This window comes from Macaca mulatta, chromosome 8, assembly GCF_049350105.2.
Source record: "Macaca mulatta isolate MMU2019108-1 chromosome 8, T2T-MMU8v2.0, whole genome shotgun sequence".
Taxonomy (NCBI): Eukaryota; Metazoa; Chordata; class Mammalia; order Primates; family Cercopithecidae; genus Macaca; species Macaca mulatta.
Window position 1 is genome coordinate 25,516,718 of NC_133413.1, and position 26,215 is coordinate 25,542,932.

Consider the following 26,215-nt stretch of genomic DNA (forward strand, 5'->3'; position numbering starts at 1 on the left):
TTAGGGGTGGTGCCAAGGGAAAATGGAGCCTTATGTGTGCTCCTGAAGTGGTAATTGCCACTCCTGGATATTATTATTCTCCATATTTATTGGCTCAATCCTTGACCTGTAAACTGTCATTTCTGTCAGCCAAGGTTCATTCTTGCAAATAACAGAATCTATCCTAGCTAATTTAGGCCAAAAGAGACGTATTGAAGAATGTTGCAGGCTGGGCATGGTGGTGTACGCCTGTAATCCCAGTACTTTGGGAGGCAGAGGCAGGAAGGTCACTTGAGCTCAGGAGTTCACGACCAGCCTGGGCAACATAGTGAGATTTCATTTCTACAGAAAAAAAGTGTAAAAAATTAGCCAGGGATGGTGGCATTTACCTGTAGTCCCAGCTACTCAGGAGGCAGAGGTGGGAGGATTTCTTGAGCCTAGGAGGTCGAGGTTGCAATGAGCCATGATTGCATCACTGCATTTTGGCCTCAGACTAAGACTTGTTTCTAAAAAAAAGAGTGTTGCATATTTTACAAAATCTCTGGGAGGGCCAGATCACCAGACTGGGTGCTGCACAACTGAGAGTGAGCAGCCCATCCAGGAACGAGGTAGTTAGGACCCACCCTGAGCCACATAATGGAGCTGTCCTGGCAAAAATACCACTGCTGCCACCTTCCCCAACTGTAAATGTGTCTGGTACTGGATTCAGAAGCTCCATCCTAGCACTCAGTTACTGCCTCATGTAATTCTCTTCTGCATCCAAGTCATGTGGATCCAATGGGCCATTTGCCTGTAACTGCTGCGAGGGAGTCTGGGAAGTATATTGTTTTTGATCCTACTTTGGGAAGGTGTATTACTCAGGGTTCTCCAGAGAAACAGAAGTAATAGGAGATCTGTCTGTCTGTCTCTCTATCATCATCGTCATGTCTATCTATTTATCATATTCATTATTATCGATCTATCTTCATTATCATCTATCTGTCTGTCTGCCTGTCTGTGGAACTGGGCCACGTGGTATGGAGGCCGAGAAGTCCCATGATCTGACATCTGCGAGCTGGAGACAGGAAAGCCAGTGGTATAGTTACAGTCTGAGTATGATGCCTGAGGATCAGCAGAACTGATAGGGTGAGGGTTTTTTTTTTTTTTTTGAGATGGTGTCTCACTCTGTTGCTCACGCTGGAGTGCAGTGGCGTGATCTCAGCTCTCTGCAAGCTCTGCCTCTCGGGTTCATGCCATTCTCCTGCCTCAACCTCCTGAGTAGCTGGGACTACAGGTGCCCGCCACCACGCCTGGCTAATTTTTTTGTATTTTTAGTAGAGACGGGTTTTCACCGTGTTAGCCAGGATGGTCTTGATCTCCTGACCTCGTGATCTGCCCACCTTGGCCTCCCAAAGTGCTGGGATTACAGGCTTGAGCCACCGTGTCCAGCCGACGGTGTGTTTTAATCCTAGTCCAAGTGTGAAGTGCTGAGAACTGGGGAATGATGATGTAAGTCCAAAGGCCTGGGAACCAGGAGTATCAATGGCATAAATCCCAGTTCAAAGGCAGAAGATTGATGTCTCTGCTTCAGCAGTCAGGCAGACAGAGAGAGAGAGAGAGAGAGAGAGAGAGAGAGAGAGAGAGAGAGAGAGAGAGGAAGAGGGTTCCACCTTCCTCCACTTCTCTATTTACTCAGGCCCTCAATAGGTTGGTGATGCAACCCACATTGGGGAGGACCATCTGCTTTACTCAGTTCATTCATTCAAATGCGAACCGTGTCCAGAAACACCCTCTCCAGCATCCCCAGAAATAATATTTAACTCGATATCTGGGCATCCCATGGCCCAGTCAAGTTGAAACATAAAATTAACCATCACAGAAGATGAGACTCATATTGATGGAAGTAACAAAATAGAGAGAAGGCCTTCACAATGTAACATTTTGTCCATGGTTTATACAGGTCATACCTGTGAGTTTTGGGGATCAAATGCTAGGCTTCGAAACTGGAAGTTAACCTCAATATCTGAGCCTTTGTCTGTGCCTTCCGCTAACTGAGGCATCTCCTGGCAAATGCCTGTGAACCTGTACTTGTGGCAGGATAGCTCCTGTTGCTTTAGTGTCTACTGCTCGTCAGCCTATCCTACGGGGCCAAAGCTGGCTTCGGCTGGGTAACATTCTCGCAAGCCATATATTCAGTGGAGCTTTGTACCTATTACATGCTTGTGACAATTTTTAAAGAAAAATTTTGGTATTCTTTTATTTTAAGTGACTGTTATTAAACACTCTAAAAAGGCAAGTTTGTTGGATAACTTCATAGCTCTTTAAGATGACTTGTTCTTCCATGATGAAACCAAGTTTTCTTTTTTGAAAAGTCCGTGAAGGTATTCTCCGTGCCCTTCTTAGTACTGCAAGAAGTGATTTTTAAAAAAGTAAACTGTGATGTTTGGCTCATTATGAAAATGCTATACGAGTTACAACTGAGTTTATTTTAGATGCAATTCAAATCCTACCTTTACAATTTTATAATGAGGAATTTCAGTGTCTTTCTGTCTAGTAAGGGGTTGCCTTTCAGGTCAGGAAAGAAACAACTACTCCAGCAACACATCACCCTTCAACTCCTCTTTGGTGCCTTTCCCCAGCAAACCTTCCCACTCAAGCAAAGTCACCATAAATTGGCAACCCATTAACTAGTAAGTACGGTATGTTCCAGGAGTACCACCTCTCCCTCCCTCACCCCATCGCATGGATACTTACTTTTTAATCTGTCAGGTAACAATGAGCTCCTTAAATTATTTGTCTGAATTTACTCTGTGTAAACTGGAAAGGGAACTACATACCAGGAAGGCCAACAACTCATAAATCTTCCTTGGGGTCAGGTCAACTTTTAGGAAGGAGTGGTTGGATCCAAGGATTGAGTGAATGGAGTGGGTTTGAAGGAACCACTGCCGAGAATCTGAGAGAAAGCACTGATTGAGATTTATGTAAAAGAATTGCCAAGGATCATTGAAGGCTCAGTATTCTTCTCGAGTTGGAAAAAGAAGTGTACAATGTTCAGTTATAAAATACCTCCAGCAATTTACCTCTTACTATGTGGCCTTGTTGAGATATTTGTATTAATTCTTGTTAAGGACTTTGTATTGACTATAGCCACATTTTGAATAGTCTGCTCCTAGAGTATACTGTTAATTAATAGAGTAGCCCAATAATTGTAGTTTTTGCTTTTCAGAACAACCTCTCTTTCTCCTCCTCTCTCTCCCTATAAATATCACAGAAAAGAAGAAATATGAGAACAGTGGATAGAATGTCTATAATGATGAGAAGCATGTACTTCGTGTCATTTTATTCTTCTGAAATGTAGATTTCATGGTGACTCTTGAAAAGTAAAACATTTTTGAATTCCTTTTCAGGTGGAGAATTGTTGGAAGTACTTTGGACCTTGTGCTTTGTTAGTTAAATAGTTTTAGCATTCCTTAGAAACCAAAGAGTTTTATAGACATCTCAGTTAGGAAATGTTGTGGAAAGTATTTCTTCATATATGGGACACAGAGCAGAATTTTTAGCAGAATTTATATGAAAATATTTTAGAACTGAGATTAAACTAGTGTCATGACACATGGTTTGCACATAAACAACTGATACAATACTTTTAAAGCATTCCTCTCTATATTTTCAAAGCAGATGGTCTAAAGGCATCTGTTTTTGTTTAATTTTTTTTAATGGGGACATTTAAAGCAATCTCAGTAAAACAAACCTAGGAGTACAAAAAAGAATCAAGGAGCAGAAATTGAAGACCTTAAAATCCTACCTCAAAGAGGCAATCACTGTTAATATTTCCTTTCAATCTTTTTTCTATTTATGTTTTAGGTAGTTGCTATGACCTATGGTATCAGACATGATAGACTTGGTTGTGATGTGGTAATACTCACCTCCAAGTTTCGATCGTGCAAGAGTACAGTTGCTTATTTCTCACATGTGCTACATGTCCTTTGCAGATTGATTGGAGGCCCTGTACCCATGTCATTATTGTCTTTACTCAGAGTAATCACAATCTGGAACTTTTCTGGTTACCACTGTAGGGTGAAAAGAGTGCACTGAATGGCCACACACTGGAAATTAAACATTTGCACAGGAAATGACACGTATTGCTTATGCTCGCAAATCAATGGCAAGAATTGATCACGTGGCCTAATCCAACCACAGACCCCCATTATATCATGCATACTTTATTAAACAATGAAACTATTATTAAATAACACTTATAAAAGTTAGTTTGAGTTATTGTATGAAACCTACAAAATTATATATCTTTTCTTTTCTTTTCTTTTTTTTTTTGAAACAGGGTCTCACTCTAGCCCAGGCTGGAATGCAGTGGTGAGGTCTTGGCTCACTGCAACCTCTGCCTCCTGTGTTGAAATGATTCTCCCACCTCAGCCTCCTAGGTAGCTGGGATTACAGGTGTGCACCACCATGCCTGGCTAATTTTTGTATTTTTAGTAGGGACAGGGTTTCACCATGTTGGCCTGGTGGGTTGAAATTATATATCTTTTCAAATTAGTCTAGAGTCATACTTTCAGTGAATTCCTATTGGATTGTCAAGGGTTCACTTGTATTGGTTACATTGATAGAATTTGGTGATGGAAAGGAATTTTTTCCTCCACTTTAGATGCTTCCTTCCATGGGATGGGGATTCACCAGCTTGATGCTGTTGTCCTTTAGTTACTTAATTTGATTAGTGAGCTTGGAAGGAGAAATTGGGCTCCACGACTGAGGCCTTCCTGGTTCCTCTCTCTCGAGAGGGAGCTGCCTGTAGGAAGTGTAATCTCTTCTTCTCCCCATGCTGTTGGAGGCAGTCTACCCTGGCCTAGCTGGGGTGACCCATCATCCAGGTTTGCTCAGGACTTAGGGGTTTCTTGGGATGTGGGGCTTTCAGTGCTAAAACAAGGATAGTATCTTCTTGTGATTGCCTGGTAAAATATGGAAAATTCTGGGATCCAAGATGAGGAAGCCTATTTGTTCCATTATCTTAGCCACCACATTCTCTACTGTAATATTTATCAGTAATAAAGATGATAATTTAGTCTCTCATTAAAGAGAGGTTTTACTCTCATTTCTCAGTTGTCCCAGAACCCAGGCCAGTAAGAGAGATGTTCTTTAGGGGGCCTCTTAAACCTGAATGCTGGGATTAGCACTGTCCTCATTTGCCCTTTCCCCACATAGATTGTACTATGGATGGATCTGGCAGCCTCCACAAATAATGAATCCAGATCTGAAGTTGCACTTCTCCAAGATAAACATCCCTATGGGACTAATAAACTTGATGTAGTTGAGGTCTAAGATCAGAGTTTATTTATCTATTTGGCTTCTGTAGTGTAATTTCTCCAAAGCCCGATAATGTTTAGATAAACAGACCCATTGTGATTAAGGGGTAGGGGGTCAGATCAAAGTAGAGGCAGAAGGGCAGGGTGAGAGGAAATCAGTCAAGAGGATGAGAAGGAGGACAGTCACTCGGACAGCCACTCGGACAGCCACTTCACTTTGAGGAGGGTCCAGGTGGTAGGCAAATCACAGAGCAATTTCTGATTCTTGAGTGCATGAGGCACCCTTGACACTATAGCTGAATTCACTTCAAACATGGAGAACTGAGGGAAGCAGCAATAAGTCAGTGGAGTCACTCCTGCTTTTCATTTACTTTTTAAATTAATTAATTATTATTTTTTTGATACAGAGTCTTGCTCTCTCACTTAGGCCGGAGTGCAGTGGTGCAATCTTGGCTGACTGCAACCTCCATCTCCCGGGTTCAAGCAATTCTCATGCCTCAGCCTCTGGAGTAGTTGGGACTACAGGCACCTGCCACCATGCCTAGCTAATTTTTGTATTTTTAGTAGAGACAGGGTTTTGCCATGTTGGCCAGGCTGGTCTCGAACTCCTGACCTCAGGTGACCCGCCCATCTTGGCTTCCCAGAGTGCTGTGATTACAGGCATGAGGCACCACGCCCGGCCATACTCCTGCTTTTAGGCAGAAACATTGTCACATATGCAGCTTTCTTTTACTTTCCATAAATCACCAAATATTTCAGTTCAAGCAAGAATAACAAGAAACAAAACCTCCTTCGAACATTTAAATGTTCATCTGCTTTGCATATTTGTGTACTTGTCAATTTTACAAATAGGGTCCCTTAAATATTTTTAAGAATTACCATGGCTGGTGTTCAGCTACTTTTACTATGTCCTTGCAATGATGACATGCATGAAGTTTGGCAACTGGGATAGCACAGGCCCAGGCCAATCAGCACAGATACTAGGTACAGATCACTGGTATGGCCCTGCAGGTGCATGCAAGCTGCAAACCAGCCCTATATATATGGGAACATGTGAATTGTCTTGTTAATACCTCTCTGTGGGTAACTTGGATTCCTACATTTTCTGGCTAATTCAGAGTCTCCTAATCTAACCTACTCTCTGGAACACTAAGCCTCCCATCTTTTTATGTTTCCTTCTTCTAGCATGGGATTTCTCAAAGAGTGATGCTCTAGACACTTTGTTACTCAGACCTGTTGAGTTGGAATTCCTGGAGTGGGGGCTAGGTGTCTGCCTGTTCACAGGCTCCTCAGGTGATTCTGATGCAGCTCACCAAAGTGGGAGGACCCCTCTTCATGTGACTTTCTCCGTTTATAAAGCGACACTTGGAATGTGACTGCATCTACCTCCAGCTGTCCTTCTCTCCCCTGCCTTTCATTTTATAATTTTCTCTCTTAAAGGCTGACCCTTATTATTGTTTGACATTTTGAGATCATCAAACATAATCTAAGCAATCATTCTTTTCATTGTCTCAGAAGCAGTCAAGTTTATTGAAAGTAAACATAAGCCTTTTCCAAAGATAAGACCCACAGACACAGTCTTTGGTCTCATTTTCTTGTCTGCAGAGATTTTTCTCTTTTAAAGCTCTACAGATTAAAACAAAAGGAGAAGTGAAATGAGCCTGCCCCAGTCCCAATCCATACCTTCTTCCCCTTTTCTGGAGGGAAGGTGGGAATGAGGTGCTAATTCTTTTGTTAGAAACAGTAAAGGCAGGTGTTAATTTTCCTCCCCACTGCCCCCTGGTCAGTTTCATGGTCAATGAGTTTATGCACATATTTATTCTACTTTAGGCAAAGGTTATCAACAGGGCTGGTGGTTTCTGTAACAGTTGATCAATGTCTGGTTTTAAAGCAGGTTTTAGGATCTTCTGGCAGTTTGTGGAGTTAGAATGACATTAGCTACGTTCATGAGTTTGCTGTCAGATGTCAAAAATGCCCACCATGTCTTCTAAAATGGATCCCAATTAGACCTGTGGAAGAATTTCAGACAGAGACCTTTGCAGACCGACCAAGCTAGTTGTGAGCATGATTTCCATGGACAAGCAGGTACCACACCATTTCTAAGTTGCCTGCTTTATGCCAGTGCTGTAGGGGTCTAGGAGAAGGTAAGAATTGGTTCTTGATCTTTTAGTGAAACTGAAGACAAATGATCAATATGCATGAAATGAGAGAAAAACAACAAAAGGCAGCAGAAGATTATATTATCCAAATTGTAAGTGCTGTAGGAGCTCAAAGGAGGGATGAACCACTAGGCACTAGAGTGGAAAGGCAAAGCTTCTCTAGAAAGATAAACATGAACTTCACCTTGAAGGATTTGAGAGGGCAGAGGGGAAAACGAAGGATATTGTTGACTCAGGAGAACCTGAACAAGGCTGGTCTGTGTGGGGATCAGCTTGCCCACAGCCAGGGCTCACTTTGTGGTCTTCAGGGAACAGGCTGAGAGAACCCCAAAAGACATGCAGAGAGGCTAAAAGCAAACAAGACAGGAGATAGAAGTCCAGTGTTTCTCAATGGGAAAAGTGATGTGTTTCAAGAAGAGCTTTTGTGGTCCAGGTGAAAATTGCTTTATGATCCCGGATTTCACTGCAGTTCAACAACTTAGCAACTGCATTGCTGAGCTTTTAGGAGCTGCACTTCCACTCAGAGCTGCATTTCCCTCTTCTACTTATTTTCCTGATTTTTTGTAGCCTTTCCTTATGTCTAGGCTTTGACCAGTCAGAAAGGATGTGTCCTTGTGTTGAAGCAAGTTTCTAAGTCTGGTCCAGGTGCTCACCCTTCAGTTGCTGGATCATGGGAAGTGTGGGTGGCTCTAGGACAATGTTTGGGAAAGGAGAGTCAGATAACTCTCTTTCTCTCTCTCTCTCTCTCTTTTTTTTGGGAGATGGAGTCTCACTATGTTACCTAGGTTAGTCTTAAACTTATGGCATCAAGCAGTCCTTCTACTTCAGCCTACCAAGTAGCTGAGATGATAGGTGAGAGCCACCATGTCTAGCTTCATTAGCCATTCTTTAAAACCAACCATTAGGGACATATTGAAATATTTTAACAGCTAATGCAGCTAAGGAGACTGATGAGTTAGTTTTCATTGATATTTAGTTCTTGGTGATAAGTTTCTCTCATTTTATAGCAAAAGTGGAGTGGAGAGGCTGAACGATCTAAATCATACAACAATGAAAGATAAAATCAAGGTTCTGTATTAGATTTGTCCTTTGGTCTCTAGATCCTATTTTCACCTTGTTAAAAGATTTCCTGAATTTCAGTTTACAATAGCAAAGACATGGAATCAATCTAAATGCCCATCAATGGTAGACTGGATAAAGAAGCTGTGATACATATATACCATGGAATATTATGCAGCCATAAAAAAGAATGAGATCATGTCCTTTGCAGGAACATGGATGGAGCTGGAGGCCATCATCCTTAGCAAACTAACGTAGAAACAGAAAACCAACTACCACATATTTTCACTTATAAATGAGAGTTAAATGATAAGAACACATGGAAACAGAGTGGGGAATAACATACACTGGGCCTTACCAGAGGGTGAAGGGTGGGGGGAGGGAGAGGATCAGGAAAAATAACTAATGTGTACTAGGCTGAATACCTGGGTGATGGAATAATCTGTATAACAAACCCCCATGACGTGAGTTTACCTATGTAACAAAGTTGCACATGTACCCCTGAACTTAAAGCTAAAAAAAAATGTGAGGGAGAATAAATTGTTCTGTCTCAAAAAAATATTTTTCAGAAAACGTTTGAATGTGAATGGGAGAGGAGAGTAGAAATGGGAAGGAACAAGAAGATTCCAGAGGAGTGACGTAACGAAACATTCTCAATCCACAAATGACTGCAAAGCAGGTAACTCCAGGTCTACTGGGAAGCCAAGCTTGGGAGGTATTTGCACCAATGAAGAACTCTTGCAGCATCTCATTATTGAATGGGTGAATAAATGGTGAATGGATTAAAAAAGAAGGACAAGGACCTGAAGAGGGAGTTCAGAGACCAAGTTCTGGCTCTAGAGTGAATAGGCAAGGCTTCTCCAAGAAGATGAACATGAACTTCACCTTTAAAGATTTGAGAGAGCAGAGGGCAAAAGGGAGGACACTGTTGACCCAGAAGAACCTGAACAAGGCTGGTCTGTGTGGGGAACAGCTACTAGACAGCTGTGAAATCACGGGCAAATCTATTTTTCTGGAATTTTCTGGAACTGGTGGCAAATTTCTTTATGGAACTTCTTTCCTTGGGGATAATTATTCCTCAAATGGTGATAATTATTTCTGCATTCCCCGGGGGGAGGGGAGGGTTGTGGGATCAGATGTGATGGTGACTGTGTGCACTTGTGAGCATTAAAAGCTTCAGGCAAGAATAAGATTCTTCATGTCCTTCCACTCTAGCTTGCTTTGTAACTTTCTGTGTGTTTTCCAGATAACCAGAGTCCTGATGATTAACTGCTGTCAGTGGAACTGCCTGTTTTTCCTCAAGTGGATCTTTCCTTCTATGCAAAAGCAGTTGAAGTGGGTGTCTGTACGCTACGTCCTAGCCCTGTGCCGATTTCCTATTGAGGTCAGTGGGCCTTTGTTGAGGAGTGGAGATGTCTCACGGACTTTGAGCTCCAAGGCCTGCAGGGGCTTCTTGGGCAGTTATCACCAGTGTTGTCCTGTCATCTGATGGTTCCTGGGGTCATGGTTGCATGGAGACCTGGGAAAACAGACTGTTGACCACAAGAGGCCCGAGGCCTCTGACGCTGACCAGAAGCCTAAATTTCTCTCAGCCAAATGGCCCCTGGTAACCTGAACAATCTGGGAGATGAGCTGGATATTAGAGGGGCCTCCCACGCATGTTGAGTCATGGAGCAGCCAGAATGTCCTCCTGTGCGAGGGCTATTGTGACCTGGGGTCAGGATTGTTCTGACTTCAGTTTCCTTTACTTTCATAATCATTTCCTGGCAGTCCTCTCCCTGACATGAGAAATCCTGGCCTCTGTTTATGGAACTTGTGGGCCAACTTAGATATATTGGGGTCCTGATGCTCTCAGCAGGGGAACATCATGTTGGTAACATTCAACCAAGAACCCGTGTGAATGTCAGGCAAGTGGTAGAGGAGCTTGGATATGGAACTAGAACATCTAAGTCCAAGTTCTAGCTACAACACTCTCACTCTGTACCTGTGAATGCCGGGGAAGCCCGGCAAGCCACTCAAAGCCTTATGAGCTGCACTTTCCTCATCTTACAGTGGAAATGAGAATCTATGTTCCCTGAAGTCTGTCATAAAGATCAAACTGGATGTTTGAGAAAGTATTTTCAAATCAAGTCACCACGAACGGTGTAGGGTAAGGGGATTTTTCCCTTATGGCAACATGAGGGATGTACTGGGGAAAAGGGGAGCACTAGCCCCTCAGATACCGCTATCGTGAAACTTTTGGGATATTGTCAAAGCCCCAAGGATAGCACTGGGTCAGCTTGGCTAGTCTGGCAAACCTCTGGGAAGTATGTTCTGCTGGATGGGCAAGCAGGTCCTCAGGGTAAAAGAGGAGGAAGTAGATTAAGCAGCGTGGTCTTTAGACACACCTGGGAATTATTCGTATTGCCAGGGAAAGGGTTGGCACTGCTGCTATTTCTCTTTTCGCTTTGCAGGCTGGCCTTGTGGGTGTGCAGATGTTTTTTCAGGGCTAATGTGATGGAATGGTGGTGTAACTTAGTGTGAACACGGTGTGGTGTGTGAGCTCTTCACGTTCCTGTCTAGAGATAGCCGAGGCTGGTTTTGAAGAAGGGAAAGCTGGCTCATGTGTGACTGTTCACTTACCTGCCCTTAATCTCACTTCCAGAAAAGGTAAAATTGCTCCATTCCCAGAAGAGGCCAGCAAGGAGCTTGCTCCTGGGTTGGTTCAGGGTTGTGTCTCAATGGGCATCTTTTCAGAGCTAGGTTGGAGCCAAAATCTACTTTGCCGAGTCCCCTTTTCTAGGTGTGTTCAAAGGGATATAAAATCCATGTTTGGGACCCGTTACACTTGTTCACCACGGACCATTTGGCAATCATTTTTATCCCAGAATGATTTCCTGCCTTGGAGTGAGGCCCATCCAGGGCAGTGGGGTTTCCTCTTTGCTCTGCTCTTGTCTTGCAGAGTGACCTGGGTTAACCTATCTGTCCTTTCTGTTACTCATATCTTTAGCCTTAAAAGATGATGTCCTTTTAATTTAAAAAACAAAGCCAAACAACCCCCCCGCCCCCGCAAACCACTAATCTTTCAAAACGTAAAAAAAATGTGTCTTTTGAAAAGAGGAAATTGCTTTTTATTAGGTGTAAAAACCAACAAAAAAAGCTCCCAACATCTCCAGAGGCCTAGGAGTTGCCATGAACCGCTGACCCCATTCCGTTAGGTTGGCAAACAGCCTCCCCAAGCCCGCCATCCAAGCAAAACGGTGAGCTTGACTTGTGCCACAGAACAGCCTTGCCTCACATCGAGACACGTTTCCACATCCTCTGGAGGGTGCCAGCGTAGCCTTGGCACATGTCTTTTGTAAGGGACATTCATTTGTAAATTCAAAAGTATGCTGGAGTGATCTTGAAGGACAGTAGTGTAATCACATCATTTAAGAGATGAAGAAACTGCAGCTCAGAAAAGGAGTCATTTGCTCAAGCCACATGTGGGTCTGTGGAAGACCTGGGACTGGAACCTCATCCTTCAGAGCAATGCTGTTGCCACGAAGTCCTTGGAGACTTGGGAGGACTTTCCAGGTGGCGGGGCATAGTCACTGCTCACCAAACCTTCTGGGTGTCCCCCAGTATTCCTTAGTAGTCAGGTTGGGGCTGCATGACTAGACCTGGCTAATGATGTCCTAGCAGAAGTGAACAAGAGGTTCACCTTTGTTGTGTTGGGCCACTGAGATTTCGGAGGTATTTTTATTACTGTAGCGTAACCTAACTTTATGCATATCTATGCAAAAACTAACTTTGCAAAACCATCTCAGAAGAGCTGACTCTAAAGTTAGAACAATGTCTCACTTAAGGAGTGATATTTTTTATTGAATGGGGGGCAGGATAGTATAATAGTTTTGAGACTTTTCTTTCTAAAGCTTGGGCATCTGGATGCTAAGATGTGTATCTCACATCCACTACTTATTAGCTGTATGATTTTGAGCGATTGACTTTACTTATTGTGCCTCAGTTCCTCATCTATATAATGGGAATAATAATGATGACTCTATCATTGACTTGTTGGAAGGATCAGAGAGGATAACACATGGAAAGCCCCCCCTCCCCCGCCTTTTTTATTTTTGACAGTCTCACTCTGTCACCCGGGCTGGACTGCAGTGGCGTGATCTCAGCTCACTGCAACCTCCGCCTCCCGGGTTCAAGCCTTTCTCCTGCCTCAGCCTCCTGAGTAGCTGGGACTACAGGCACATGCCACCATACCCAGATAATGTTTGTATTTTTAGTGGAGACAGGGTTTCACCATGTTGGTCTAGCTGGTCTCAAACTCCTGACCTCAAGTGATCCACCCGCGTTGGTGTCCCGAAGTGCTGAGATTACAGATGTGAGCCACTGAGCATGGCCAGCACATGGAAAACTCTTTTTGCAGTACTTAGTGCAAAGTAAGCTTTCAATATATATGAGCTTGCATTATTTACTGAAGATACACACCCTGGAAAAGGCATTGGCCAGATTTTTCAGATGCTTTAGGAATGAATTGACTTAAATCCCATCTTCAAGGTACTTGTCATGTATTATGAGGCAGTAGCCCAGCACCTGGATGAAATCCCAGTTTACAGCCATGGAAAATATGGACCCTCTGAGCACCACAGTTGGGGGTTGTATCAGAGAGCCCCAAGTTCCAGCTTCTTTATGTGACAGCTTCACCCAAGTTCCTGGAGTCTCTAGGATGGTGTTGGAGTGTATCTCACAGAGGAACACATTCAATTTTAGTACTGACAAATATTTGCTCTTCGTAAAAGATTGTTATTTGAACTTAGATTCTGTGGTAGCCAATATAAGTAGAAGATTTCAACATACCTAAGGGCCATGGTTGAAATTAATGAGTACTCTTCTTTGGGAAAAAAGAAAACCTTACAAGGGAAAAATAATAAAACACTACATAAAACTCTGTTTCCAAATAAATGGATCGCATACCCTGGCTTTACTAAATGCCTAGAGAAATATTTATTTACTGAAACACATCAACTACTCTACTACTGGCGTTGGTCTGGGGAGGTGGGGGCAGGAACGCAGGCCTTCAGTGTATCTCGCATGTCATCTGGAACCACCTATCCTCTATCTTCTAGCACTGTCCCTGGCCCCACATGCCTGTCAGAATGACTCTTAGGAATCTTTGCTTTTGACTTTAGTCATTTTCTACACACTGAAAGGGAAAGAAAAAAAATCAAAATATCAGAATTGCCCTGGGCCTTAATTTCTGGAATGGAGTTTGTGACTGGGACTGGCAGAGCATGTTCCTTTGTTTCTAAGTTCTATCACAACCTGAAACGCAGCTCAAAAATGAGGAATTCATTTTCTGAACCTCTTCAATGTGGGGTGTTTTTTTTTTTTTTTTTTTTTTTTGTTTTAAATAGGAAATGCCCATTGTGACTAATGACACACATAGGCTAATTCCTCCCCACATTTCCCAGCAGTATCCTCTGTCGTGTGAACCAGCTTGTTGTCAGAAATATTCACAACCTGAGCATTTTCATCAGATAAAAACCAACCTATTTAGGAGATGAGCTTTGCAGGAGTCTTCCTGTTTCAGTTTCTTCCTGGGACTTTTTTTGTTTTTTAAACTAGATAAAAAGAATCTTTAAAATGACCTTTTAAAAGAATGTGTTAGAAGATAAATCTGAGCTAGGTGTGGTGGCTCAAGCCTGTAATCCCAGCTACATGGGAGGCTGAGGCAGAAGGAGGATCACTTAAGCCCAGGAGTTGAGACCAGTCTGGGCAACATCGCAAGACCCTCTATCTCCACGTAAAAATATTCCAACGCTCCATGTTTCTTTCTACCCTATAAAGTGGTTGCAAGGGGGGAACCCAGGAGGGACTAGAGATGCTCCTAGGGGAATATCACATGACACCTCCCAGGAGAAAGGAAAGGCTCATTATCATGCATGCTGTTGTTTTGGGTCTGTGTTTTCTATTGTGCCAAGATGCTTGGCCTGGCCTCCGAAAGTGCTGGGCTCTTTCATCGTGCACAAGCCTATGCTGATGAACAAGGAAAGGGAAGTGCTACCTTTGCACCCTGTCTGCTTCTGAGTCGGACACATGGGAACCCCAGAGCTGCGTGGGTGAAATTTGCCATCCGGAGTAGGAATTCCTTAAGAGAGGAAGGAAAATGTATTGACTTGGCTGGGAGACCAAAAACAAAAAGGACCTGCACTGTCCAGGAGGAAATTCAGAATAAAAACAAGACTTGCCACCACTTTCTTCCCATAGGGGCAGCAAACACTGAGGGACATCATATTTTTCCCCATAATCAACAGGAACATTTACCTTATTGGCAGAGGTTTATCTTCCCCGGGATCTCCTCGTGCTTTTGGAAAATACTGAGATAGTACAACAAAGGACACAGCCCTTGAAAGATACGTGCCTGCTTTTTAATACAGAACTGCTGTCAAGTCAAATAGTTTAATGAAAATAGGCATGAAAGAGGCCAAGAGAAGGCTTTTGTCTTTAGTTTTGGATGGTACTCAGGAGTCAATACAGTGGGGACAGACCTTGTTCTGTCCAGGTGGTGCTGAGTCAAAGGATCCCAGCCTCAAATCCTGTTTTTTACCTCCTGTGTATGGCCCCATAGCTGTCTGAACTTGAAATTGTCACTTCTCCTCTCTCAGCCTCAGCTTCCTCTACTGCAAAATGAAATGCTTGGAGAAACTATTTTCAGTTCCCTGCAAAGAAGGCCGGGCATGGTGGCTCATGCCTGTAATCCCATGATTACAGGGATTGAGAGGCCAAGGCAGGTGGATCACCTGAGGTCAGAAGTTCAAGACCAGCCTGGCCAACATGGTGAAACTCCATCTCTACTAAAAATACAAAAATTAGCTGGGTGTGTTGGTGCGTGCCTGTAGTTCCTGCTACTCCAGAGGCTGAGGCATGAAGGTTGCTTTAACCTGGGAGGTGGAGGTTGCAGTGAGCCGAGATTGCACCGCTGCACTCCAGTTTGGGCAACAGAGCAAGACTCTGCCTCAAAAAAATTCCCTGCAAAGAAATCTTTAATTCCAATACAGCCACTTGAAGTCGCTGCTGGGTTTTGGCAGACAGTTCTTCCCTTGGCCCACCAGGACTTGTATCTTGAGCTAAACTTACTACTTCTCAGAACAGCTTCCCAAGAGAGTCTGGGTCATTCTTCCTGGACAGCTCTGAAATGGGGTAAATTCTCCTTGACCTCTAACAGTTGAGCAGGTCCTGGCTTAGAAAAGGGAGTGATTGAGATCTGTACACCCATGAGAGCTTCAGAAGCATCAGAATCACCCCGTTCACTGGCTGACAAAACAGAATGGACACCTCATGGAATCCCTATGGGGTTATCTCTGAAATCTCTATATTGAATGAAATTCCTGCCAGCTTAAATAATCTCTCAGGGCTGGGCGCAGTGGCTCACGCACGTAATCCCAGCACTTTGAGAGGCCAAGGCAGGCCGATCACTTGAGATCAGGAGTTTGAGACCAGCTTGGCCAACAATGTGAAACCCTGTCTTTACTAAAAATAATAAAAATTAGCTAGGCGTGGTGGTGCTTGCCTGTAGTCCCTGTAGTCCCAGTTACTCGGGAGGCAGGAGGATCACTTGGGCTTGGAGGTAGAGGTTTCAGTGAGCTGAGGTCACTCCACTGCACTCCAGCCTGGGCAACAGAGTGAGACTCTGTCTTTAAAAAAAAAAAAAAAAAAAAAATATCTCAGATCTCTTCTGGCACTTTGAGAACAAGGACATTGTTAATGAGCTCCCAACATTGGAGTGAGACAGGGCTAGCCAGAAAGTTGACCACTGTCCCACCTTGCATACATAAGCCACAAGACCTCCCTTCATGACATCTGTGCTCTTGTCGGCTGGCCCTCTCCTCCCCATCTCTTGGACCTTCCAAATTCATCCATTCTTTGCAGCCTAGCTCAAATCTTTCTTCCTGTATGACATTGTCCCTACCTATTCATCCAGCCCAAATTTGTTATCCTTTTTTTTTCCTCTCCCTTGAAACCCATCCTATACTGACTCACACATTGTCTCTTGTGACTCAGTGAGTTCAGGCTGGTAAGTCTTGACCTTCTGGGGTGTGAGCTACTTCCTCCCAAGCAGGTGGCCAGGGACACATCTTTCCCGTGCATCCTCCTTGGTGTTGGGCACAGTGCCCATCAGAGGGTGGAATGCCCTGGGGTTCCATGCACTCGGGGCCTGCAGACTCCACTACAGGACCAGGGTCACAGTTGTATGGAGGCTGTTGTGGGTAGATGGGGGAAAAGGGTGGTAGCTAGGGATGTGAGCCACATGCTTTCAGCATGTTTAAAGACATATGCCATCAGTGCCTGAAGGAGAGCCCCAGTCAGCCTGTGTTCCCTTTTCTGGCAACCGTAGGCCATGCCTTTCTCTCGTCCACTCCTTACAGCCTCATGACAACCCTCTTCCTCTTCAAGAATGGCATGGATGTCTATTGTAATTTGATTTTCTATCAACTAAAAGATGGTGAGGCTGTGGTCTTCCCTACTGTCATCTGCTGTTTAGTACATGGTTGTGTACCTTTTGAGTCAGTCTAAATCTGCCCTGTCCAATGGGGTAGCCACTAGCAACAAGTACAACTTAAATTTAAATTAAATAAGATTGAATAAAAATTTAAAATATAGTTTTCCAGTTGCAGTGAGCACATCTCAAGGCTCATTAACCACATAGGGCTAGCGGCTACCCTATTTATTGCACAGGGCAGATAGAGAACATTGCAATCATTGCAGAAAGTTCAATTGAACACTGCTGGTCTAGGCTGGGCTCAAGCCCTTGCCCTTCCACTCCTTTTCTGTGTGATCTTCAATCAGTTACTTAGCATTTTGGTGCCTCAGTTTCCTCATTTATAAAATAGAGAAAATAATAGTATCTACTTGGCAAAATTGTTGAGATTTAAATAGGATAATCCATGCAAAGGGAGTGTCAGAAAATGAGAACTCAAGGTAAGTTACAACAGCAGCAACAACAACAGCAGCTTATATGTTGGCCCTGTTGGATCTGAATTCCATCTTCCCACCACAAAGAACAGCTTTGACACCACATACAAGGTGGCCTCTCAATAAATACTTAAATGTATGAGCTGAATTGAAAGGGAGGTACGTGGTTGCTAGATCCAGTAGGCTCTGTTGGGTCAAGACTGAGGTTTTCTCTGTGTACGTGCAGTTCCTTGGATCTGCCTGTGAACCAGAGGACATTTTGATGCTTTCACCTTTTCGGAAAGGACGGAAATTTCCCTGATTGTGGGCTTTCAGCCAGAGGTGAGCACGTATTGACCCTCTCCAGTTCTCTCCGTCTTTTTTTTTTTTTATTTTTTATTTTTTTTCCCACACTGAAAGCGTATTCCCTCCTAAGAGGAAGTTTGTTTTCTGTGTCCTGGAAATGTCAGGCTCCCCAGAGAGCTTGAGGGTGGATCTGTCTCAGTCAAATGTCTCTTCCTCTGATGCAGTGGGTGACGCCCCCTGCTTTCTTGAATGACATCAGCTGAGCCGTAATCAAAGTGCTCACGCCTGACTCACCACGCACTGTGGAGAATTGACTTCCAGCATAGCGGGGGGTGGGGGTGAGGTGGAGGAAATGGCCCTTGGCATGTGAATGACTTCTTGACTTTTGACTCAGACAGTTTCAATTGTGGTCAGGCCTCAGCATTCCCGTGCATGTCTTCATTGCCTAAGGCTTCTTGACTTAATTCTTTGCCAGTTTACAGTAAACCTGAACATGGGAAGTCCATCCTGGGCTTCACAGGTCACTGCAGAAGGACTTGGGAGGACCAGGTTGCAGCAAGAGGGAGCTGGGAAATTAGAATACTTTGCCAACTGTGCCCAGATGCTGGCTTCTGAATTGTAACTTCCTAACAATATACAGGAGCTGAAGCACACGAGTCCATGCATTTTGGCATTTGGTGATGACTTACTGGGGGAGAGAAGGCATAGTTTGTGGTTTCAGGAGCCAACGTAGCATTAGGAGCTCACCTTGAATTACTTTCAAAAGCAGAGAGATGTCAGCTGTTTCCCAGCCTCTCAGCCATCTCGTCTCCCTTGTAATTATAATTCATTGTTCCACTGACTTCCTTTCTCATTGGACAGTGTCTCAAGGGTGGACCTGTCTCAGGGCAGGGCTTTCCAGAAGCAGTCGTAGATGATGCTCAAACATGTGTGCTGGGATTTTCCCAAAGCTCCCCAAAGTCTGACGGCTGAGTTGTCTAAGAGCCAAACCAAGTCTAGCAAAAGTGAAAATTCATTTAACATCAGGGCTCTTTCCCTAGCGAAACAATTGATAGTTCATCACCTCATCCATCATCTGAAACTCGCCACTCGAAACCTCTTTTTCCTCCTGCTTTCTAGTGCATGGCAAGAGAGAATTTTTCACTCTAGGATATACTTTTTTCTAGATATTGACTTATTTGGGTCACTTGTTATTTTTCTATAATTTTAAAATTCCAGCAAATTTGCAACGATAGTCTAGAGAACTTTTGTGTACCCTTCTTTACCAGATTCATCACCTGTTGACAATTTCCCCCATTTGCTCTCTTTTCCCCCAAATTAAAAATTATGGTAAAATACACATAACATAAAATTTAACATCTTAATCATTTTTAAGTATGCAGTTCAGTAGTCGTAGTTATATTCATAATGTTACGCAACCATCATCACCATCCATAACTCCATTTGATAACTCTTTTCATTTTGCAAAGCTGCAACTCTCCCTATGACATAACACCACGTTTCCGCCTTGCCTCAGCCCTGGCAACCACCATTCTACTTTCTGTCTCTATGTTTTTGGCTACTCCAATTTTCACTTCACCGTTTCTCTGTCTCACCATTTCTCTCTTTGTCTCTCGCTGTTATCTGTCTCTTGTTCTGTCTCTCTCTTTATATACACATACATTCCCTTTGAGAGTAAATTGGAGACATTGTGCCTTTTAACTCCTAAATACTTCAATGTGTATTTTCTAAGGATACTTTCTTACGTAATTATAGTGTGGTTACTAGAGACCATAATATTTAAAAAAATTTATTTATATTTTTGTAGAGATGGGTTATCCCTTTATTGTCCAAGTAAGTCTCAAACTCCTGGGCTCAAATGATCCTCCCACCTCGACCTCCCAAAATGCTGGGATTATGGGCATGAGCAACCTTGCTCAGCCAAGGCTGATTTTTAAATGGAGGCAATAATGTTGAGATTGCATAAAGCTTAAAAAAAATGTTCTGTATGCCTTTCTTGAGTGTATTGCTACAAAACCAGAACCAAAACCAGCCAAGCAAACAAAACTCCCAAACGTGTATTAAGGGCATACTATATATCCAGCAAGATGTTTGGAGCTGTGTCCAAAATGAGGAAAATATAAGACACTGATTTCTTAAATGTGAATTTTATTTTTTATTTCTGTAGAGATGGAGTCTTCCTACATTGCTCAAGCTGGTCTCGATCTCCTGGGCTCCAGTGAGTCTCCCACCTTGGCTTCCCAAAATACTGGGATTACAGGCATGAGCCCTAGCTAGGAAAATAATATAAACATGTAAAATGTTAAAAATCAAGGAAATATTTTAAAAGAGCATATTAATTAGTTAAATGCAGATTCTTTGGGAAAAATAATTTAAAATACCCTTGAAACAACCATTAGAAAAATCGTAAATTCAGTATAAAAATAATGCCTCAAACTTTATTTTTAGGCTGTATAAATTCCTTGGCTAATTATAAAATTGTAACACGATGTTGAGATAATTGGCAGTAAAGTTTTGATAGGATTGGATTTTTCATAACTTCAATCAAATTAGGATATGGAGCAAAAACTATTCCTTGTTTTAGTAGACAAAACCTCCAATTCCCAAAGCAAGGGAAACTTGTAGTAAAACACGTGTGTAGTCTTTAAGTGTCCAAAGGATTGATGGAAAGCTAGATGGAAGCCAGCACATCTAGTATGTGCCAGGCACATACTAGATATGTAGTATGTGTTAGGCACATAGGAGATATGTAGTATGTGTTGTTTGATGAAAAACAATGGCCTGTATTTGGAGGCAAAGACATGAAGCATGAATACATATCCTGGGGTACCAGAACTTTGGATTATTTATCTTTGTCTGCAGAAGAAGAGGTGCAGTGAAACTGTATATACTATTTTTTGGTTTGTTTTTGCTGACACTTCTCCCTTGTTTGGTGAGAATTCAAAGAGGAGACAAGTGTCTGGAACAGGGTGCACACTCACCCTCACCATGGCCCATGTGCAGAGTAGCCTGGCCCTCTCAAAGAACTAGGATGAACAGAGAGAAGGTATTATTTGAAATGGACGACGATCCCAAATAGGGGTTGGTCCCAGTGCATGTTCAAAAACAAGAGAATTGGCTGAAATCCACTGAAGAATTATAAGATGGTGACCTAGAATGGGAACCCTGAAATAATAATTAGGGCAGCAAGGATAGAATCAAATGATTGGTGATCCAAGGAAGAGGAGTGAAGGAACTAGGGTGAGTCTGAGTGAGTAACGAAGATAGGATGCGGCATGTGGCTTTCATGTATTCACAGTGAGTCTGCATAGATGGGCTTCAGCCATTTTGGGTAAAGGATGGAGTAGACATAGAGTAGAACTTGATAAATGTCCTCTGAAATGAAAGACAGCAGTTCAGTACCTTATTATGCAGGTCATTAAGAACCACCAAAGAACCTCTGAACTGAAGACATTGTTGTCATCCTCTGCAAGGATTTGTAAGTATATCCCACTCCTACCTCTCAGATGTATACAGGATTTACTACAGACGTGGTAAAACAGCTATTCCCATCCTGAATTTATAAACTCAGGAGCATAAAAGTCATAGATATGAAATGTGAAAATGGCATTCTACATTATGGATGTCAATAATTGCCCCCCGCAACAGCTTCTCATCCTTATTACTTGTCGTCATGTTACCCAAAATAAGTCCTGTCTCCTCACTTCCTTAAGCTCTTCTTATTTCTTTGTCCTCCACCCATTCTCAGCCACTCATTCCCCTAGTTACACTTGCAACTTTGTCATCACCAATAATTACATCTCCTTAATCTCAATCTCATGGCTCTCTTTCTTTGACCAACACCTCCACTCTTCTACCTCCTTCCTTCTAGTAGTCCAACACCAATGACCTTTCTATTCCATCAGACTTTCAATCCATTGGTCCTACTGTATTTTCCCTGCCCTTCATCCCCTCACTGTCATGATTCCCTTGCTGTCTTGATTCCTTCTTCACCTATCTTAAATTCCATGTTCAATTGTTATAACCCTTGCATATGTCTTTGACTCGCTTTCCATTTTCTCATATATTCATTTTAACAAACTGCAGCCTTGATTAAATCCAGCTTTTTGCTTGGTGCCTGTATCTGTGCTTGGACAAATGTAGTTGGAGGAAAAGATATAATTACACTGGCTAGTTGCACTTTAAAATCATGACCTTGACTCAAATAAACTTTTTAATGCAGAGAAACAATTTTACTCTTTGTCCCTGGCCAATGCACACTCTCATTGTTCTAGAATTGCTTCATGATTTGTTACAGTCTCATTCCATGTACTCCCTCCTATGCAACTGATTTTTAAATTGAATTTTGTCAAAGTAAAACAGGTACATAGTTTAACAAGTCAATAAATAATACTAGGTAGGTAACTAAGAAACAGTAGTTTTGTGCCAAATTTCCTTTAATTCCCAATTCCCATGGTAATATTTTTAACTCTTATGTTTTCCCCCATAGACCATGATTATACTACCATTTCTTATTTTTTCAATGATAGTGCCTTTACACACACACTCATGTTATTCTTCTGACTGTTCTCGCATTCTTCCAGTTTGGTTTTTTTTCCCAAAATTTTTGGGTAAGTCATTTTTCAATGTTTATATTATTACTATGTAATTAATATTCACAGTTGAACTTACACAGTATGCTAGGATAACATTTTTTCTTCTTTTTGAAAAATAATGTTTGATTTTTTTCTTGGAATTAATTATTGCCACTTCTTTATTTGCAAAATTTTCTTTGCATCAGTTGTGAAATCTCTGAAACTTTCCCCTGGAATAGACCAGAAAGTCTTGTCTGAGTGTGTTTACAACCTGTCAAGTATTCTGTTACTTATATTTTCTTCATGGCTGTCTAGTCCAGAAGCCTCCTGCATCTGTTCTAGTCAAGCTGATTTCTCTCTAGAGAGAAATCTAGAGAAACTTCTAGATGTTTCTAACTAGAGCTGCTATCCTGGGACTTCTCTTCACTCTCATCCTGTGAACGCCTTCACCTTTCCTGTGTAGGAGCCTTGTTACCTCGTTTCCCTGTCTTTCTCCTTCCTGCTTAACTTTTCACTGAGGAGGAATGAATGGGTCAACCAGTAGCTTCCTGGGAAAGGTAGCTGGAAAGACAATTTTGGGGGTATATTGAAACTCTGAAATATCCTTATTTCACCTATATGCTTGACTGATAGTTTGGCTGGGTACAGAATTCTAGATTGGCATCAATTTCTTCTCACATTTTGATGATATTGCTACATTGTTTTCTACCAGTGTTGCTAATAGGAGTTTTAATGACAGTGATATATCTTTTGTAAATGAACACTTTTTTTTTTTTCCACCGTTCACATAATTTTAGGCTTTTATCTTTGTCCCTGGTATTTACAAATACCACACGATGGACCATTATACAGAATATTTTTTCATCGATTGCACTGTTTTTTCAGTGACCCCTTCCAATCTGGAAACTCATGTTTTTCAGTTCTTGAAGGTAGTACTGAAATTATAATAGAATTGTTACTCTTTATTTTCCCTCTTTTTCTTTTCTAGAACTCGTGTTAGTTGGCTGCTATGTATCCTGGATTGATCCTCTAGTTTCCTTACTTATTTCACAAACTTTCTTTCTCTCTTTTTTCTACTTCCTGGGATATTTCCTCAACATTATTTTCAAACACTTCTGTTGGATTTAAATTTTTGCTATTGTATTTTTAATTTTCAAGAACACTTTTTTTGGGTAACAAAATACTGTTTATTGTTTACTTTTTAAATTGACAAAAATCATATATATTAATTGTGTACAACCTATTTTAAAATATATGTATATGTTGTGGATGGCTACATCGAGCTAACATAGGAATTACTTCATATATATACTTTTTTTTTGGTGAGAATACTTGAAATCTATTCTCTTAGCAATTTTCAAGAGTACAATACATCGTTATCAACTATAGTCATCATTTTGTATCAATAACTCTTTCTGACATTCTGAATGTATCCTTTTTGTATTGTATCATGTTCTTTTTCATGGACTTTTTTCATTTCTTAATTTTTGGAGGCTGTCAGACATAAAATATTGCTATTAGTCCTGGACACGGCATACAAACAAAAAATTGTTGGCCTGGCGCGGTGGCTCATGCCTGTAATCCCAGCACTTTGGGAGGCTGAGGTGGGTGGATCACCTGAGGTCAGGAGTTCAAGACCAGCCTGGCCAACATGGGGAAACCCCATCTCTACTAAAAATACAAAAATTAGCCAGATGTGGTGGCTCACACCTGTAATCCCAGCTACTAAGGAGACTGAGGCAGGAGAATGGATTGGACCTGGGAGGCGGAGGTTGCAGTGAGCTGAGATTGTACCATGGCATTCCAGCCTGGGCAAGAGAGCATGAGTCTGTCTCAAATAAATAAATAAATAAATAAAATAAAAATACATAAAAAATATTGTTAAAGAGCACCTGAATGCCTCTGTCCCTTGATAGTTGGTGCTCAGTGCTGGGCATGAGATGTAATTTAAATGTTAGTTCTCATCATTCCAGGGAAATCTTTCTTCACTACTCTTGCCTTATGTCTTGTCTCAAAACTGAAGATAATTGTTTTTAAATGCTGAGAAGGTTTGTGGGTGGTGTCACTAAGGACATGAGAGGACACTGGTTAGACGAGTGGTGAGGATGTGAAAGGTGGCAGCACTTATGTAAATGTAAAACATTTGAAATTAATTTGTCAAATCATTTTCTCAGATTGCATGAATACAATAGATTCTTGCATAATGAAGTATAATTTTCCAGTAGTACCCGGTATCCATTTCTTGTTTCTCTTCAGGTTTTAATTGTGGTTTCAGAGTTATTCACGGATTGACATAATATTTGCTACAGTTGCTTCTAACAGCTGAAGAACATTTTCAATTTTAAACAAAAATACTCTTCAATTTGTGTATGTGTGGATCCAGATGTAACATTGTGAAATGTAATACTAATTCTTCATTGGCAAGTAGATGGACATTGAATTGGGAATAAATTTATTTTTATAAAGTACATAGTAAGATATAATTAAGTAAAAAAAGTTAAATAAAATTCAGCTTTACTTAAATAATTTTGATTTAAATTTGATATTTTAAATTACTTTTTTTGTCTTTTAATTTTAATGGATTACTTTGTGTGCTTTGGAAAAAATACCTTTTTGAAACATATTATAAAAATAAACTTTTTATTTTTTGAAATTTACTATTTGTTGAAAATATATTGAAATTTTGTAAACTTTGATACAAATATATTTTAAAATCTCATTACTATCAATAGAATATGAAACATGAAAATCTCAATGATAACAGTGATTTTGCTGAAATGAAGGCAAGGAAAATAAAGCTTATGGAATAAATAAGTAGTAATTATGAACCATGTTTGCTTTTATTACTTATCTACACACTGCTACTAGCCCAACAACAGAACATTAGGAAAAGACAATAATAATTATATTTAGTCATTGTTGAGAGATATATATACACATATATATGTATTTCTTTTGCCTCAAAAAGTGATATTTATTCAAAGAAAAAAACAAGATGTCCACTTCTTTTCTCCCTTCCTTCCCCTCTCCTGCTGCTCCTCAGCCCCCCAAGATTGAACCCTGACTGGGGCTAGGTAGTAGGACATCCCCTCAGATGAGGTCAGCAACATTGAGGGGCATCTTCCCAGTGGAGGTGTTGTAGAAAGTTTCAATGTCTTGAAGAGTTCTCTTGTCTTCTTCTTTCACCATGTTAATAGCCACACCCTTATGGCCAAACCGTCCACCTCGACTGATTCTGTGGATATACTTTTCCCTATTGATGGGAAGGTCATAGTTGATGACTAAAGAAACCTACTGTACATCAGAGCCTCTGGCCTATGTCAAGAAAGGCAACTCTTCAGCATGTGCATGAGAGGACAATCTATCGTGAAGGGAAGAGACTTAGGTGTCCATGTAGGCAGCCAAGGAAGGCAGAGGAAATAAGCATCCCCTGTTCCCCAAAGACCTTAGACATGCTAGATTCTATTCTAAGTTAGTACTTTCCTGAGAGGGGTACTGCATGTTCCCTTGGAGAGGGAGTCCCCTTGGATTGTTGATATTTTTTGATTTTTAGTTATTTAAAACCCTAGCTTTACACACGCTTTTCAATTTTATTGTTGTGAGGGAATATTCATCAAGATAAGAGGAGAGAGCATATTTTATTTGTTAGCTTGATCTATACTTTTAAATATTTAACCATATGGTACATGGGCCTTGATACATATTCTTTCCCTAGGTGACTTAGAGTCCTGGTTATTCTCTTGGGCCTAGGCCCAGAATTGAAGGCTACTGAAATTATTACCCGAGCCCTTCACTGTGTTCATGTCTTCTTTCCCCTGTCAGCCACTCCTCCTCTAAATTGGAATAGCAAAGCAAAATGGAGAATAATATATGATTTATGTTCTAACAATCCATGGTTGAGATAGAAAATAGCAAG

At 41.6% G+C, this 26,215-nt stretch overlaps 1 long non-coding RNA gene and 1 other non-coding gene across 2 annotated transcripts in view; one reads left to right on the forward strand and one right to left on the reverse strand.

Moving 5' to 3' along the window:
• LOC144330755 (uncharacterized) overlaps positions 1-9,678 on the forward strand; it is a 140,325-nt gene extending 130,647 nt beyond the window's left edge. The window contains exon 4 of the long non-coding RNA XR_013397200.1: positions 9,064-9,678. This is a non-coding gene — a long non-coding RNA (uncharacterized LOC144330755). The remainder of the gene's footprint in view (positions 1-9,063) is intronic.
• Positions 9,679-25,688: 16,010 nt separating this feature from the next.
• Positions 25,689-25,829, reverse strand: LOC114680496 (small nucleolar RNA SNORA67). The gene has a single exon (XR_003732714.1). It is a non-coding gene; the product is annotated as a small nucleolar RNA SNORA67 (small nucleolar RNA).
• Between the last annotated feature and the right edge of the window lie 386 nt (positions 25,830-26,215).